Below are 14,720 nucleotides of genomic sequence, written 5' to 3' on the forward strand. Positions count from 1 at the left end.
TTAGGGTGAGTGGTTCTGCAAATTCTCTATCTGTGAAAAGTTCGTTTGAAGATCCACTGCCTTAGAAATTGCCAGATGAATTGAAATTTCCATTCTATAGGAGTAGCTGGTATTTTGAGGTAGTTGGGCTCTACTGGTCTGACCTTGGGCTGTACCATGATGATATCTGAGCAACCATTCCTTTGGTGTATATTGGCTCATGGTGCCTGGCTGGGTGAAGTGCATGTAGTGCCCACTGGTACTATTCCTGAGGCCAGAGTTCCTGTCCCCAAGGGGCTCATAGTCTAGGAGCAGAGACATAACGTCAGTATGACTCTGTGAGAGTAGGTAGAAGTGTGCAGATGTTATAGTGACAGAGAGGAGGGTTCTCTAATCCATTCCCGTGGAAGGAAGGAAAGGCTGAAAAACGTCTTAAAGAGACCTATTCAAGTAAAGTTTAAAAGGATAAGTAGGAGTTAGCCAGAAAAAGCAGAAGCCTAGGATGCGTAAGGAATAAAAGTCAGCATGAGTGAAGTTAGAGACATGAGAACTTATTATGTACTTGCAACTGCAAGTGGTTCAGGAAAGCAGAATAATGGTGACAAAATAGGCTTTGAAGTTTGACTGAGGAAGCTGGTCTCAGACAGCCTCACTCAGCAGCTGCTTGGCTGATTATTGGCTGGAGTGACTAGACCATGGGGCTGTCATCATCCGAGAGGCTAGCACAGGTTTGCTCACACAGCAGTGAGTCCCAGGCTGGGTACTGGCACAGTGTTGCTTTGCCATCTTCTTTTAGCCAAAGTCGGTCAAGGCCAGTCTAGATTCAAGAGGCAGATAAATAGACTCCACCGGCTGATGGGAAGAATTGCAAAGTTACATTACAAAGAACAGGTGCAGAGAGGGGTAGCGAATTGGGACTATTTTTGCAAATAAGCTACCATAGAATCTACTCAAGATCAGGGTATAGAACAAAAAAGTGAAGAAAGCCCAACATGTAATTCTGTCATTGCAGGTCAAGAAGGGGAAGACAGTAGCAGCCTAGGAGAATATGGGAAAACCAGGAGAGTGTGGTTTTCAGAAGCCAGAGAGAAGAGAGAGTTTCTAGAAAAGATACGTAGTTAACAGCATCAAGCTGCTGAGAACCCAAGGGACATGGTGACTCTAGAGTAACCACCAAATTCCAAATGAAGGTTGCTGGTGACAATGGTGAGGGCAGGCTCATGGTCGAAGTAAGACTACAGTGGTTCATGGAGAGTGTGGGCCATAGAAATTGGAGACAAAAAAGTGCTGACCATATTTTCAGAAAGTTTTGATGGGAAGAAAGGAGAGATATTTGGTAGCAGCTAGTTAGGGGTAAAGGAAAGAATAGGTTCTTTTTTTTTTTTTTTTTGAGATGAGGTTATCTGAGCAAGTTTTCATGCAGTTGGGAAGGAGCTGGTAGAGAAATGGAGGAACAATATAGGGAAGAAAGGAAATAATTAGAAGAATATTCCAAAAAGGTGGGAAGGAATAAGATCCAGGCCGAAGTGCCACTTTTAAACAGAAGAAGAGACGTGTAACTGGTGAGAGGTCAGAAAGGATAGTTTTAGACTTAGGTAAGTTTATATGTTGATGGAGGAAAGCTCAGGTAGTTCACCTTTCCAGTGGCTTCTGTTTTCTCTGTAAATTGGAGTGAATTCATACGCTCAGGGAGAGAAGGGGAAGTGAGCTTGAAGAGAGAGTTAAAATTCGCAATAACCACTGTGAAGAATGAGAGAGAGAGCTGACAAGGGAAATAGAGAAGGATTGCTAAGCAGCATTGAGGGGCCATTTGAAGTCAGAGACCATAAATTTAGAGTGGCACCAGTGATTTATAGTGACACCAATGTGTGTGGATTTCCAGCAGTGCTTAGCAACCAGAGATGAGCGATAATTGGATTCATCCAAAGTTGGTGTTTTTCCAGAAGTGGGATTGGGGGAACAATGGGGCAAGGGTATTGGTGAGAGAGAGTTTGAAATGATAAGAAATGACATCTGAGCTGGATAGGGAAGCAAGTGAAGACAGGAGGGGGCTGAGATACAGTGGAAAATGAGTGCTGGTATCATGGACAAGTAAGGTAACATCTCAAGCTCATCTCTTAGGAGTGAATTTGCACCATGCTTTTTATAGGCCATGCTCTTCAATCTTCTCCACACTTTGGTATCTTCCACAGTTTACTTCCTATCAAGAACTCCACAGCCCCATGACCCTAACAACTCACAGGCCACAAACAGCTGGGAACACCAGGTAATCAGTAGAGATAGGACAGTGAGCCTGTCCTATCCACATAGCTGTCCCTCCCGCAAATGTCCTTTTTTTAAAAAACGTTTAAGTTCAGGGGTACATGTGCAGGTTTGCTATATAGATAAACTTGTGTCATGGGGGTTGGTTGTACAGATTATTTCATCGCCCAGGTATTAAGCCTAGTGTCCATTAGTTATTTTTCCTGATCCTCTCCCTTCTCCCACCCTCCACCCTCTGATAGGCCCCAGTGTATATTGTTCCCTTCTTTGTGTTCGTGTATTCTCATCATTTAGCTCCCACTTATAAGTAAGAACATGTGGTATTTGGCTTTCTGTTCCTGCTTTAGTTCGCTAAGGATAATGGCCTCCAGCCACATCCATGTTCCTGAAGAGGACATGATTTCATTATTTTCTTATGGCTGCATAGTATTCCATAGTGTATCTGTACCACATTTTCTTTATCCAGTCTACCATTTTTGGGCACCTAGGTTGCTTCCATGTCTTTGCTATTGTGAATAGTGCTGCAACAAACATACACATGCATGTATCTTTATGATAGAACAATTTATATTCCTTTGGGTATATACCCAGTAATGGGATTGCTGCGTCAAATGGTAGTTCTGCTTTTAGGTATTTGAGGAATTACCACACTGTTTTCCCACAAAGCTTGAACAAATTTACACTCCCACCAACAGTGTATAAGCTTGCTTTTTTTCTCTGCAACCTCACCAGCACCTTTTATTACAGATTTTCAGTGAAACCAGCACCCACTCCGTCGTTCAGGCCAGAATCTTGGGGGTCATCTTCGGTTTCTCTGTTTGTCTCCCTCTCCTTCACCAAATCCATCACCAAATATAAGGAGACCTCAGTGGTCTCCTTGCTTTATTCTCCACTCCCACAAATCCACTCTTCACACAGTAGCCAGGATGCTTTTTTAGGAATATGGATTAACTCAGATACAGTCACTACTCTGCTTAAAGTCCTTCAGAGTTCCCACTGCTTTTAAAATAAAATCAAATTCCTGAGTTCAGGTCAAAAAATCATGTAAAAGGGTCCTTGGATAGGAGGGAGAGAACAAATACAAAGTCCTACAAGGCTGGTGTGGGTTAGTCAGTGAAGCATGAGGGGATGTGGGGTGTTCAGCAAGGAGGAGGAGTCAGACAGGGCCCGGATTATCCAGATCTTGCAGGGGATCATGGTGAGGAGTCCAGGAGAGTCACTTTTTGAAAGGACCACTCTGGCTGCAGTGTGGAGACCAGACAGCTAGGAGGCAAGAGTGACTATAGTTAGGCCAGTGATTGAAGCCATTGTAACAATTCAGGCAGGAGTGGATTGCAGCTTGGACTATTTGGTGTTGGAGATGGAGGGAAGCAAATGGATTTGGGAGATACTTTAGGAGGTAAAATGAAAGGCTTGGAACATCTTTTCTATCCCCTGCTCCTATATTTATTGGTTAGTGCTGCCTTATATTCTGAGGTCAATTTCTGTCTTTTCAGGGACTCTTTCCCTGACATTCCAGACTGTGTTATACAGAAGCCCAATAAATGTTTGTGGAACTGACATGATAGAGAATGTTCTTGTACAGATGGAAGAGATTTGAGTGTGGATATGGACTAAGGAAAAAGTTCTAGCAGAGAGGTGAAGACTGAAGACACTAAAGAGAGGAGGTAATTGACAGAGTGAGGTTCCCAAAGAGGAAAAGGGCATGATAACAGAGGGGGAGGGGTCAGCCTTGATCAGAGGAAGCATGTAGTTCTGCTGGATTACACTGGGGAACATTAGCCTCATGCTGGTGGCTAGACCAGTGGTTACCAGATTCTCTCAGTCTGAAGTTCCTTTTTTGACGTCAAAATATTTCCCAAACCTCCAGATACAGCTATACTTTTTTTTTTTTAACTTTTATTTTAAGTTCAGGGGTACAAGTGCAGGTTTGTTACATAGGTAAACTTGTGTCTTTGGGGTTTGTTGTACAGACCATTTCATCACCCAGGTATCAAGCCCAGTACCCATCAGTTATTTTCCCGATCCTCTCCGTCCACCCACCCTCAACCCTCCAAAAGGCCCCTGTGTGTGTTGTTTCCCTCTATGTGCCCATGTGTTCTCATCATTTAGCTCCAGAGAACATGCAGTATTTGGTTTTAATATCCATCAATTGATAAAATATATGATGGCAAGAAGCTCTATGAATTCAGGAAAACTTTCAAATAAATTTCCTTTTTGTTAATCACAACTTTATCCACTTTCCTTTAAAATGGCACATATATGTATGAAACTTTTTTTTCCTCTACAAAATACCCAGTGCAGTAAATCTCTGCAAATCTAGATGCCCTTCGTCCCAGGCTCCTGAGTCTACTAATTGGGACTCATGATCTAGTCCAGACCATCTTCTAATGGGAGTTGATCATATCTGTGACTACCTGCCTTCCCCTAGACTGAGAGATTAGGGAAAGGATCCCTGCCTTTTTCATATCCCTAGCACCCAGCATAGGACACAAAACAAAATGGGTTTTTAAGAATTCTGGTTGACATTGTGGAAGTCAGTGCAGTGATTCCTCAGGGATCGGGAACTAGAAATACCATTTGACCCAGCCATCCCATTACTGGGTATATACCCAAAGGATTATAAATCATGCTGCTATAAAGACACATGCATATGTATGTTTATTGCAGCACTATTCACCATAACAAAGACTTGGAACCAACCCAAATGTCCAACAATGATAGACTGGATTAAGAAAATGTGGCACATATACACCATGGAATCCCATGCAGCCATAAAAAATGATGAGTTCATGTCCTTTGTAGGGACATGCATGAAGCGGGAAACCATCATTCTCAGCAAACTATCGCAAGGACAAAAAACCAAACACCGCATGTTCTCACTCATAGATGGGAATTGAACAATGAGAACACATGGACACAGGAAGGGGAACATCACCCTGTTGTGGGGTGAGGGGAGGGGGAGGGATAGCATTAGGAGATATACCTAATGTAAATGACAAGTTAATGGGTGCAGCACACCAACATGGCACATGTATACATATGTAACAAACCTGAAGTTGTGCACATGTACCCTAGAACTTAAAGTATTAAAAAAAAGAATTCTGGTTGAATGAATGAAAATACATAATCATTTTATTATTATTTAACTTGAGATGGTATCCAGATATTCTCACATATTCAGTTTCTGCTGGGTAGATACCCAAAGGAAAATAAATCATTCTACCAAAAAGACACATAAAATTGTACGTTCATTACAGCACTATTCACAATAGCAAAGACATGGAATCAACCTAGATGGCCATGCACGATGGGTTGGATAAAGAAAATATGGTACATATCTACCATGGAATACTACAAAAAAGAACAAGTGCATGTTCTTTGCAGCAACATGGATGATGCTGGAGGTCATTATCCTAAGCAAATTAATACAGGAAAAGCAAGCCAAATACCCCATGTTCTCAGTTATAAGTGGGAGCTAAACATTGAGTACATAGGGTCATAAAGATGGGAAAAATAAACACTGGAGACTACTAGACAGGGGAGGTAGGAAGAGGGGAAGACTTGAAAAACTAACTATGGGGTACTACGCTCACTACTTGAGTGATGGGTTCAGTTGTACCCCAAACCTCAGCATCATATAATATACCCATGTAACAAACCAGCATATGTACCCTGGATCCTAAAATAAAAGAAAAAATAAATAAAAATTTAAAAATTCAAATTAATAAAATCCTGATTTTCTTTCTCCCTAGTGATGAAGATAATCGAAGTTCAGCCCATTTCCTTCAGGTGCTCCTCTGTTTAAGCTGAGAAAGCCTTCCCTGGCTGGGGTTTATTTTCCTGCTTCTAGATAGTCTTTAGCAATGCCTCATCTTCCTAAAGTGCCTGGCTCAGTCCACGGAGTAAAATGTACTAAACGAGTAGGCACATCCTGTCCTTCAGATGTTCCAGCTTGAAACTCAAATTTCTGCACTTGCACATGCTTATTTGGCTAAATGTGTCTTGTAGCTTAAGCCACTGCACACAGCTGATTTTTTATTTCGAACATTAATGTATCAATCTGAAGGGAGGAATCACCTGGCATTACGTGAATAAAATAAAGAGGCATTTCAACCCTTGTCACTTTAATTGAATCCGTTTGATGGTAGAGGCCAGCAGAGACACCAAAGCCCAGGATGCGATTCTTTAACTCTAGGTTGTCCTTAGACTCTTGGAGAGAAAGCTGGCCCTGAGCTCTTGGGGGCACTGCTCACCAGGAACAAATTGACACATGGATTTGGAAGTTCAATTGGCGAGTCAGCTGCTATTTCACAGGCATCCCCTTTTGCCCCTGAGCGTGGTTCTTCCAGCCACCAATTTAAAGTGGAGGGAGAGGGACAAAAAACTATCTACAGGGTATTATGTTTATTACCTGGGTGTCAAAATAATCCATACAACAAACTCCTGTGACAAGAAATTTACCTATATAATAAACCTGCACATGTACCCCTGAACTGAAAATAAAAGTTAAAAAAAAAAAACTATAAAGTGGTAAAAATGTCCCACATGGGCAGTAGACAATGACAGTTATTGCTCTGGAGGTGGGAAAGGCTGAATGGTGGCCTCGAAATAGATGGGACATGGAATACACACACAGGCGAGCACTCACGCTGCAGGGCGGGGGACCAGACACCTGTCATGTGGACTCCTGCTGACTGGTGAACTCTCCTGTGTCTTCAGCCTCTTCCCCACACCCCATTCCCCCACTGCCTCTTTTGGAAACATGGCTATTGCCTAACGACAGCCCTGCTCTGGCAGCGGTCTCACGTGGAGCCTGTGTTTTCAAGATCGTATTTCCAAATTCCTCATGACCAAGGAGGGAGGCTGGTTGTTCCCCTTACTCCTTGTGGCTATGTCCAGACCACCTCTGTCCTCTTTCTGAAAGCAACCACTCTGTTGAGACCCAGGAACTAGGGGACTCAACACACACTCCCCCAACCAGGCACACATGACTATTGGTGCTACCGCTGACCTGGGCCCTCTCCTGCATTCACTGAAGTCTTAGTTCCTTGTTCTTTGTCTTCTCCTTTGTCTAGTTACTGCTCATTCCAAAATCCACACAAATGACTCTTCTAATACCCTGTTGTTATGGGCTGAATTGTGCCCTCCCCTGACCAAATTCATATGTTGATGTCCTAACCCCTGTACCCCAGAATGTGACTGCATTTAGATACAGGGCCTTTAAAGAGGCAATTAAGGTAAAATGAAGTTATATCCAATATGACTAATGTCCTGATAAGAAGAGGAGATCAGGACACACAAACACATAGACTGAAGGACAGGCTTATGAGGACACAGTAAGAATACGGCCAATTGCAAGCCTGGGAGAGAGATCTTAGAAGAAACCGAACCTGCCTACACCTTGACCTTGGACTTCTAGCCTCCAGAATGCTGAGAAAATACATTTCTGCGCTTTAAGCCACCCAGTCTGTGGTATTTCGTTACAACAGCCCTAGCAAAGGAACACACCATCTGATATGGTCTGGCTGTGTCCCCACCCAAATCTCATTTTGAATTGTAGTTTCCACAATCCCCATGTATCATGGGAGGGACCCAGTGGGAGGCAATTTAATCATGGAGGTGGTTACCCTTATGCTGTTCTTATGATAGTGAGTGAGTTCTCAAAAGATCTGATGGTTTTATAAGGGGCTTTCTCAACTTTTGCTCAGCACTTCTCTTTGCTGCCGGCATGTGAAGAAGACGTGTTTGCTTCCCCTTCTGCCAAGATTGTAAGTTTCCCGAGGCCTCCCTAGCCATGCTGAACTGTGAGTCAATTAAACCTCTTTATAAATTACCCAGTCTCGGGTGTGTCTTTATTAGCAGCATGAGAATGAACTAATACACCATCATTTGGGTTTTTATAGCTCCTCATTCTCAAAGGACACCATCTTCCACTTCACCACTGATGCCCAAGGTTTCCCCTTTAACTCTAAATTATTACCCCAAATGGTACTACTACGTCCAAAATTAAAATTCCAGCACCCTGCCTTCTGATTACAACCTATCCTTACATTTAGTTTCTCAAGTCCCCCTGAAATCCAATTATTGATTCTCATCCCCAGCCCCCCTCCCCCAACACACACACACACACACACACACACACACACACACACACACACAAGTTTCCACCTGCCCTCAGCTCCCCTTTGTGTTTGCTTCTCTTCTTTCACCAATGAGATTTTGTGGCCTGTTACCACAATTATACCCTTGCAAAGAATCTCAACTCCCTTTTTCATCTGTTCATTTTTTATACTCTGTCGAAAAATTCCAACTATGAAGGAACCCAATTATTTTTCTTCTCCATGGCTATATCCAAGCAGGTTAAATACATCACAGATCCAAGGTGACCAGCTTTGCTAGTGTTATTTTTTAATTTGACCCCTTTCTTCACTGAGACTTACATTAAGAAATATCATACTGCTGCCACACAAGTCTATCTTTAGGAGGACTCTCATCAGTGGCTGGCAATCCCAGTGTCCAGATTTCCCACTCACTCAGAGGCCTATTTCATGCTTTCTCTTTTGCAAACCTCCTATACCACAATTTTCATGGCTCCCTTCATAGTAAATGCTCCTTTACTTGGTGCAGTATGGATTCAGCTACCCTTGGTCCAACTGCGACTGATTTTGCCAAGGTTACCAGCAATGTCCTTGTTATTAAATTCTGTAGACACTGTACTTTTACTGACCGTTTCAGCTTCTTTAACACAGCTGAACTTCCCTCCTCAAAATGCTCTCCATGACATCAGTGTCTTCTCTTTTTCATCTATCCTCTGGCCACTTCTCTGTCTTCTTTGTGGTTTCATCAACTTTCTTCTGTGTGTTCCCCAGGACTTACCTAGGGCTTTGGCTCTCTCTGAACTCTCCTCTCACTCTCATCCATTTCCAGAGCTTCTGACAGCTCTGCTGTTAGAGACTGAAGACTCTCTATATTCCCAGACCAAACTCTCCTTTGACGTCCACACTTGTATATCCAGAGACATCACAGACTTCTCCACTTGATCCTCAGACTTACCATATCCAAATGTCCCCAGGCTCCTCCCTCTGGCCACACCCAACTCTCCCAGTCTTTCCCACCTCTGCAAATGAAACAGCATCACCCTTTGCTCAATTTCTCCATGATGCCAGAAACCTGGATGCCATCCTTATTTCTCTCTCTCTTCCAATTCCTTCCGCCACATCCATCTATTATTAAGTTCAGTTCTTCTCATCTCCTAAATGTGTCTTGAAATGGTCAATTTTCTTCTCTCTGCTGCTGCTACCTAGTAGTTCTGATCATTTTTATTTCTTACCAAGACAACTGCACTGGCTTCTTTTCTAGTTTCTCTGATTTGGCTCTTGGCTTCTCCAGTTTCTTTCCCACACAGCTGCTAGAGTAATCTTTTTAAAAACTCAAATTGGATCATGGTGTTTCCCTTCTTAAAACTCTCCAATGGCTTTCCGTTATACTTTTTTGAAAAAGTGAACACTCCTTTTCCTGGCTTAACTGGGCCTATGTGATCTGGACCATGTCTAACTCAATGGTTTTCCGTTCCACTCTCTTTTTCATCAACTCTATGCCAGCCCCATTGACCTTTTACCTTCTTAAACAACAAGCATTTTGCTATAATCAAGCTTTACAGATCCTGTTCCATCTGTCTTTAACCATCTCCCTTTTGTGTACATGGCTGGCCCTTTCTTATTTTTTATCTTATTTATATTTTAAAAATAATCCTATTTTTTGAAATAAAATTCAAATATATATTGAAATGCACAATATAAGCTGTACAGTTTTGATGAATGGTTACATCTGTGTAACTTACACTCCTATCAAGAAAGTCCTTTCATGTCCTCTCCCAGTCAATTCTCACCCCCAACCCACAGGCAAACCACCCTGTTTTGATTTTTTCACCTTTTTTTTATGTTTTAGAACTTTATATACATGGGTTAATATAGTGTAGCAAATTTTGTGTCTGACTTCTTTTGCTCAGTACAATATCTATGATATTTATCCATGTTGTTGCATGTATCCATAACATACTTTTTTATTGTTGATTGGTGTTTTCATTTTATGAATACATCAAAATTTTTAAGCCCATTATCATACTGATGTACATTTGGGTTATTTCTGGTTTTGGTTATTAGGAAAAAATTTGCTATGAACAAGTTATTGAATGAGTATTTTCTTTTATCTCTCTTTGACAAATACCTGGAACTGGAATTATGCAGTCATAGGGTAATTCTAGGCTTAACTTTATAAGAAACTGCTAAAACTGTTTCCAAAGTAGATGTACCATTTTATGTCCTCCCTAGCAATATATGAGAATTCTGGTTGCTCACATCCTTAGTAATATTTTTGTTTTCAATCTTTTAAATGTTTGCTATTCTAATGAGTTTGTAGTGCAACTCATTGTGATTTTAATTTGCATTTCTCTCACAATGAATGTGGCTGAAAACTTTTCCATTTGCTTTCCAATTATTTGTACATTTTTCATTGTCTCTCCTTGAGACTCTTGAGACTCTTTGAGACTCTCCTCAAGTCCTTTGACTATATTTATTGGGTTGTTTGCCCTTTTTATTTTGGAGTTGTAGTTCTTTATATATTCTAGATACAAGTCCTTTGTAAGATATATGTTTTGTGAATGCTTTCGCCTAGGCTGTGTATTGCCCATTCATTTTCTTAATGGTGTCTTTTCATGAGCAGAACATTTAAATTTTGATGAAGTCTAATTTATCAATTTCTTATTGTACAGTCATTGCTTTTTGCGCCTTGCCTGATAGATCTCTGATGACCCCAGGTTACAATAGTATTTTGTGTTTTTTTTTTTTCCTAAAAGCTTTACAGTTTCAGGTTTTACATTTAGGTCTGTGTCTATGCATCTTGAATTAATTTGTGTATACAATGTGAGACAGAGTTTGAAGTTTATTTTTTTCATGTGGGTCATCCACTTGTTCCAGCAACAATTTTTGAAAGACTTTCTTTTTTATTGTGATAAAATAACATAAAATTAGCAAAATTATCAAGTGTACAATTCAGTGGCATTAGTTACATATATGGTGTTGTGCAACCATCTGTACTATCTATTTCCAAAACTTTTTGGTTACCACAAATAGAAACTTTGTTATCATTAAGCAATAATTGCTCTTCCCTCCACCTCCTCACTTAGGCCCTGGTAACTTTTAATCTACTTTATGGTTTTATGAATTTTCTTATTATGGATATTTCTAATAATGAATCATACATTTGTCTTTTGTGTCTGGCTTATTTCATTTAGCATAATATTGTCAAGATTTGTTCATTTTGCAGCATGTGTCAGAACTTCATTCCTTTTTATGGCTGAATAATATTTCATTGTACATATATCCTACATTTTGTTTATCCATTTATCTGTTGATAGACACTTGGGTTGCTTCTACCTTTTGGCTATTGTGAATAATTCTGCAATAAATATTGACATACACGCATCTGTATTTTCTTATAATCCCTTTTATCTCTGTAAGGTTGGCAGTAATATCCCCAATTTGTTTTTAATTTTAGTTGCATCTTTTCTCTTTTTTCTTTGTCAGTCTACCTAAGATCAATTTTATTGATCTTTTCCAGAAATCAACTATGGCTTCAGTAATTCTATTGTTTTTCTATTCTGTGTTTTACTTAACTCTGTTCTAGTTTTTATTATTTTCTTTCTTCTGCTACTTTTGGATGTAGTTTGATCTCTTTCTAGTTCCTCAAGGTGTAAAGTTAGGTTATTTGAGATTATTTCTTCTTTATTAATTTAGGCATTTACATCTATACATTTCTCTTTGAGCACTGCCTTTGCTGCATTCCATAGGTTTTAGTAAGTTGTATTTTTATTTACATTCATGTCATTTTTTTTCTAATTTCTCTTGTGACTTCTTTATACCCATTGGTTTAGAGCGTTGTCTTATTTCCACAAATTTGCAGATTTTTCAGTTTTTTGTTATTGGCTGAAGTTTCATTCCATTGTGATCAGAAAATACACTTTGTATGATTTTAATATTTTTAAGTTTGTTAAGACTTCTTTTGTGGCCTAACATATGATCTATCCTGGAGAATATTTCATGTATGCTTGAGAAGAGTATATTCTGCTATTGTTGAGTGGAAGTGTTCCATATATGTCTGTTAGGTCTAGTTGATTAGTAGTGTTTTTCGAGTCCTCTATTTCCTTATTTATCTTCTGTCTAGATGTTCTATCTATTGTTGAAAGTAGAATACCAAAGTCTACAACTATTGTAGAACTATCTATTTCTCTCTTCCATTTATTCAGTGTTTGTTTTATATATTTTGGGGTTCTGTCTCATATATTTTGGGGTTTCATATATTTTGGTCCATATTTGTTCATAATTGTTATATTTTCTTGACCAATTGATCCATTTATCAATATATAACGTTTTTCTTTGTTGCTTATAACAGTTTTTCACTTAAACTCTATTTGCCTGATTTTATTAGAACTACTTTGGCTTTCTTGTTGTTACTATTTGCTTGAAATTTCTTTATCCATCCTTTCACTTTCAACTTATTTTGTGTCTTTGGATCTAAAGTGATCCTTTGTAGCCAGTCTATAGCTAGGTCATGCTTGAAAAAAATCAATTCTGGCAATCTCCACCTTTCGATTGGAGAATTCAACCCAGTTACACTTGACATGATTACTGATAAAGAAGGACATACTTCTGCCATTTCGCTACGAATTTTCTGTATGTCTTATGAATTCTTTTATCCCTAATTTCTTCTATTTCTGCCTTTTGTGTGTAGATGATTTTTTGCTAGTGAACTGTTTGATGCCCTTCTCATTTCTTTTTGTGTATGTTCCTTAAATATTTTATTTATGGCTACTAGGGGATTGTACATAGCATCTTAAGTTTATAACAGTCTAATTTGAATTGCTATCCAATTCTGTACAAAAACTAAGCTCCCACTTATGTTGTTGCCACAAATTATATTTTATACATTGTGTGCTTGGTAACAAACTTCTCATTTAAAAACTCCATTTGTCTTATAAGTCATATATAAAAAAAAGGGGAGATACAAACTATAAACACAAAGATACTGGCTTTCACATTTTTCAGGTATTTACTTTGCCAGAGGTCTTCTTCATATGGCTTTGAGTTACTATCTAGTGTCCTTTCATTTCAGCCGGAAGTACTCACTTTAGCATTTCTTGTGAGGTAGGTCAAATGGTAACAGACTTTCTCAGTTTTTATTTATCTGGAAATGTCTTAATTTCTCTTTTATTCTTAAAATATTGTTTTTTAGGATATAGAATTCTACATAGCCATTTTTTTCTTTCAGTACTTTAAATATGTCATCCCACTGCCTTCTGGTCTCCATAGTTTCAGATGAGAAATTGGCTTCTAATTGCATTGAGGATCCCTTGTTGAGTAGCCTCTCTCTTACTGTTTTCAAGATTCTTTCTTTGGCTTTGGCTTTTGACAATTTGAATATAATGTATCTTGCTGTGGGTCTTTTAAATTTTATTATACTTGGAATTTGTTGACTTCTTGGATTTGAAGATTTATGTCTTTCATCAAATTTGGGAAGTTTTTAGCTATTATTTTTTCAAATATTATTTTTCTCTCTATTATCCTTCTGAAACTCTCATGATGCATATGTTGGTTTGCTTGACAGTGTCTCACAAGTCCTTCAGGCTCTGTTCACTTTTCTTCATTCTTTTTTCTTTCAGCTTCTCAAATTCTATAATTTCAACTATACTACCTTCAATTTTACCAGTTCTTTCTTCTGCCTGCTCAAATCTGCTATTGAACCCCTAGTGAACTATTCATTTCAGTTTTCCAGAGTACTGACAAAATTGATTCTGATATTTCCTAAATTTTCAATGTTTCTGTGGAAAAATGAGAGCTTAGAGCTGTCTACTCTGCCATTTTGCTTATATCACCTCTCTGGAAAAACTTTCTTTCCTACCTTTAATTGCTTTGGCATCATTATTGAAAAAAATCAATTAACACAAGTTTCAATATTTTGCTTTTATGTCATAATTCATTGTGAACTAGATTCTAATTTTCCTTTGTGATTTCCTCTTGGGCACATGAATAATATTGATGTGTATTATTTAATTTAGAAATATTTATGGCTTTTGTAAATATTTTTTATTATTTATTTCTAATTTTGGTTAGAAAATATTCTTGATAACATTTTAATATTTTAAGTTTTACAGAGACCATTTTTTTGGCTGAAGATATTATCTGTCTTTGTGAATATTATATGTGCCCTTGCAAAGCATGTGTTTTCTGTCACATTAGGTCAAAATATATATATATATATATATATATATATATATATATATATATATATATATTTAATTCTGGTAATTCTACTGACTACTGTGAAAGAAATATGATTATGTGTTATCTGTTTCTTCTCTTAATTCTATCAGTTTTTATTTCCTGTGTTTTAAGCTTTATTATTAAGTGCATATGCATTTA

This window comes from Nomascus leucogenys, chromosome 12, assembly GCF_006542625.1.
Source record: "Nomascus leucogenys isolate Asia chromosome 12, Asia_NLE_v1, whole genome shotgun sequence".
NCBI lineage: Eukaryota > Metazoa > Chordata > Mammalia > Primates > Hylobatidae > Nomascus > Nomascus leucogenys.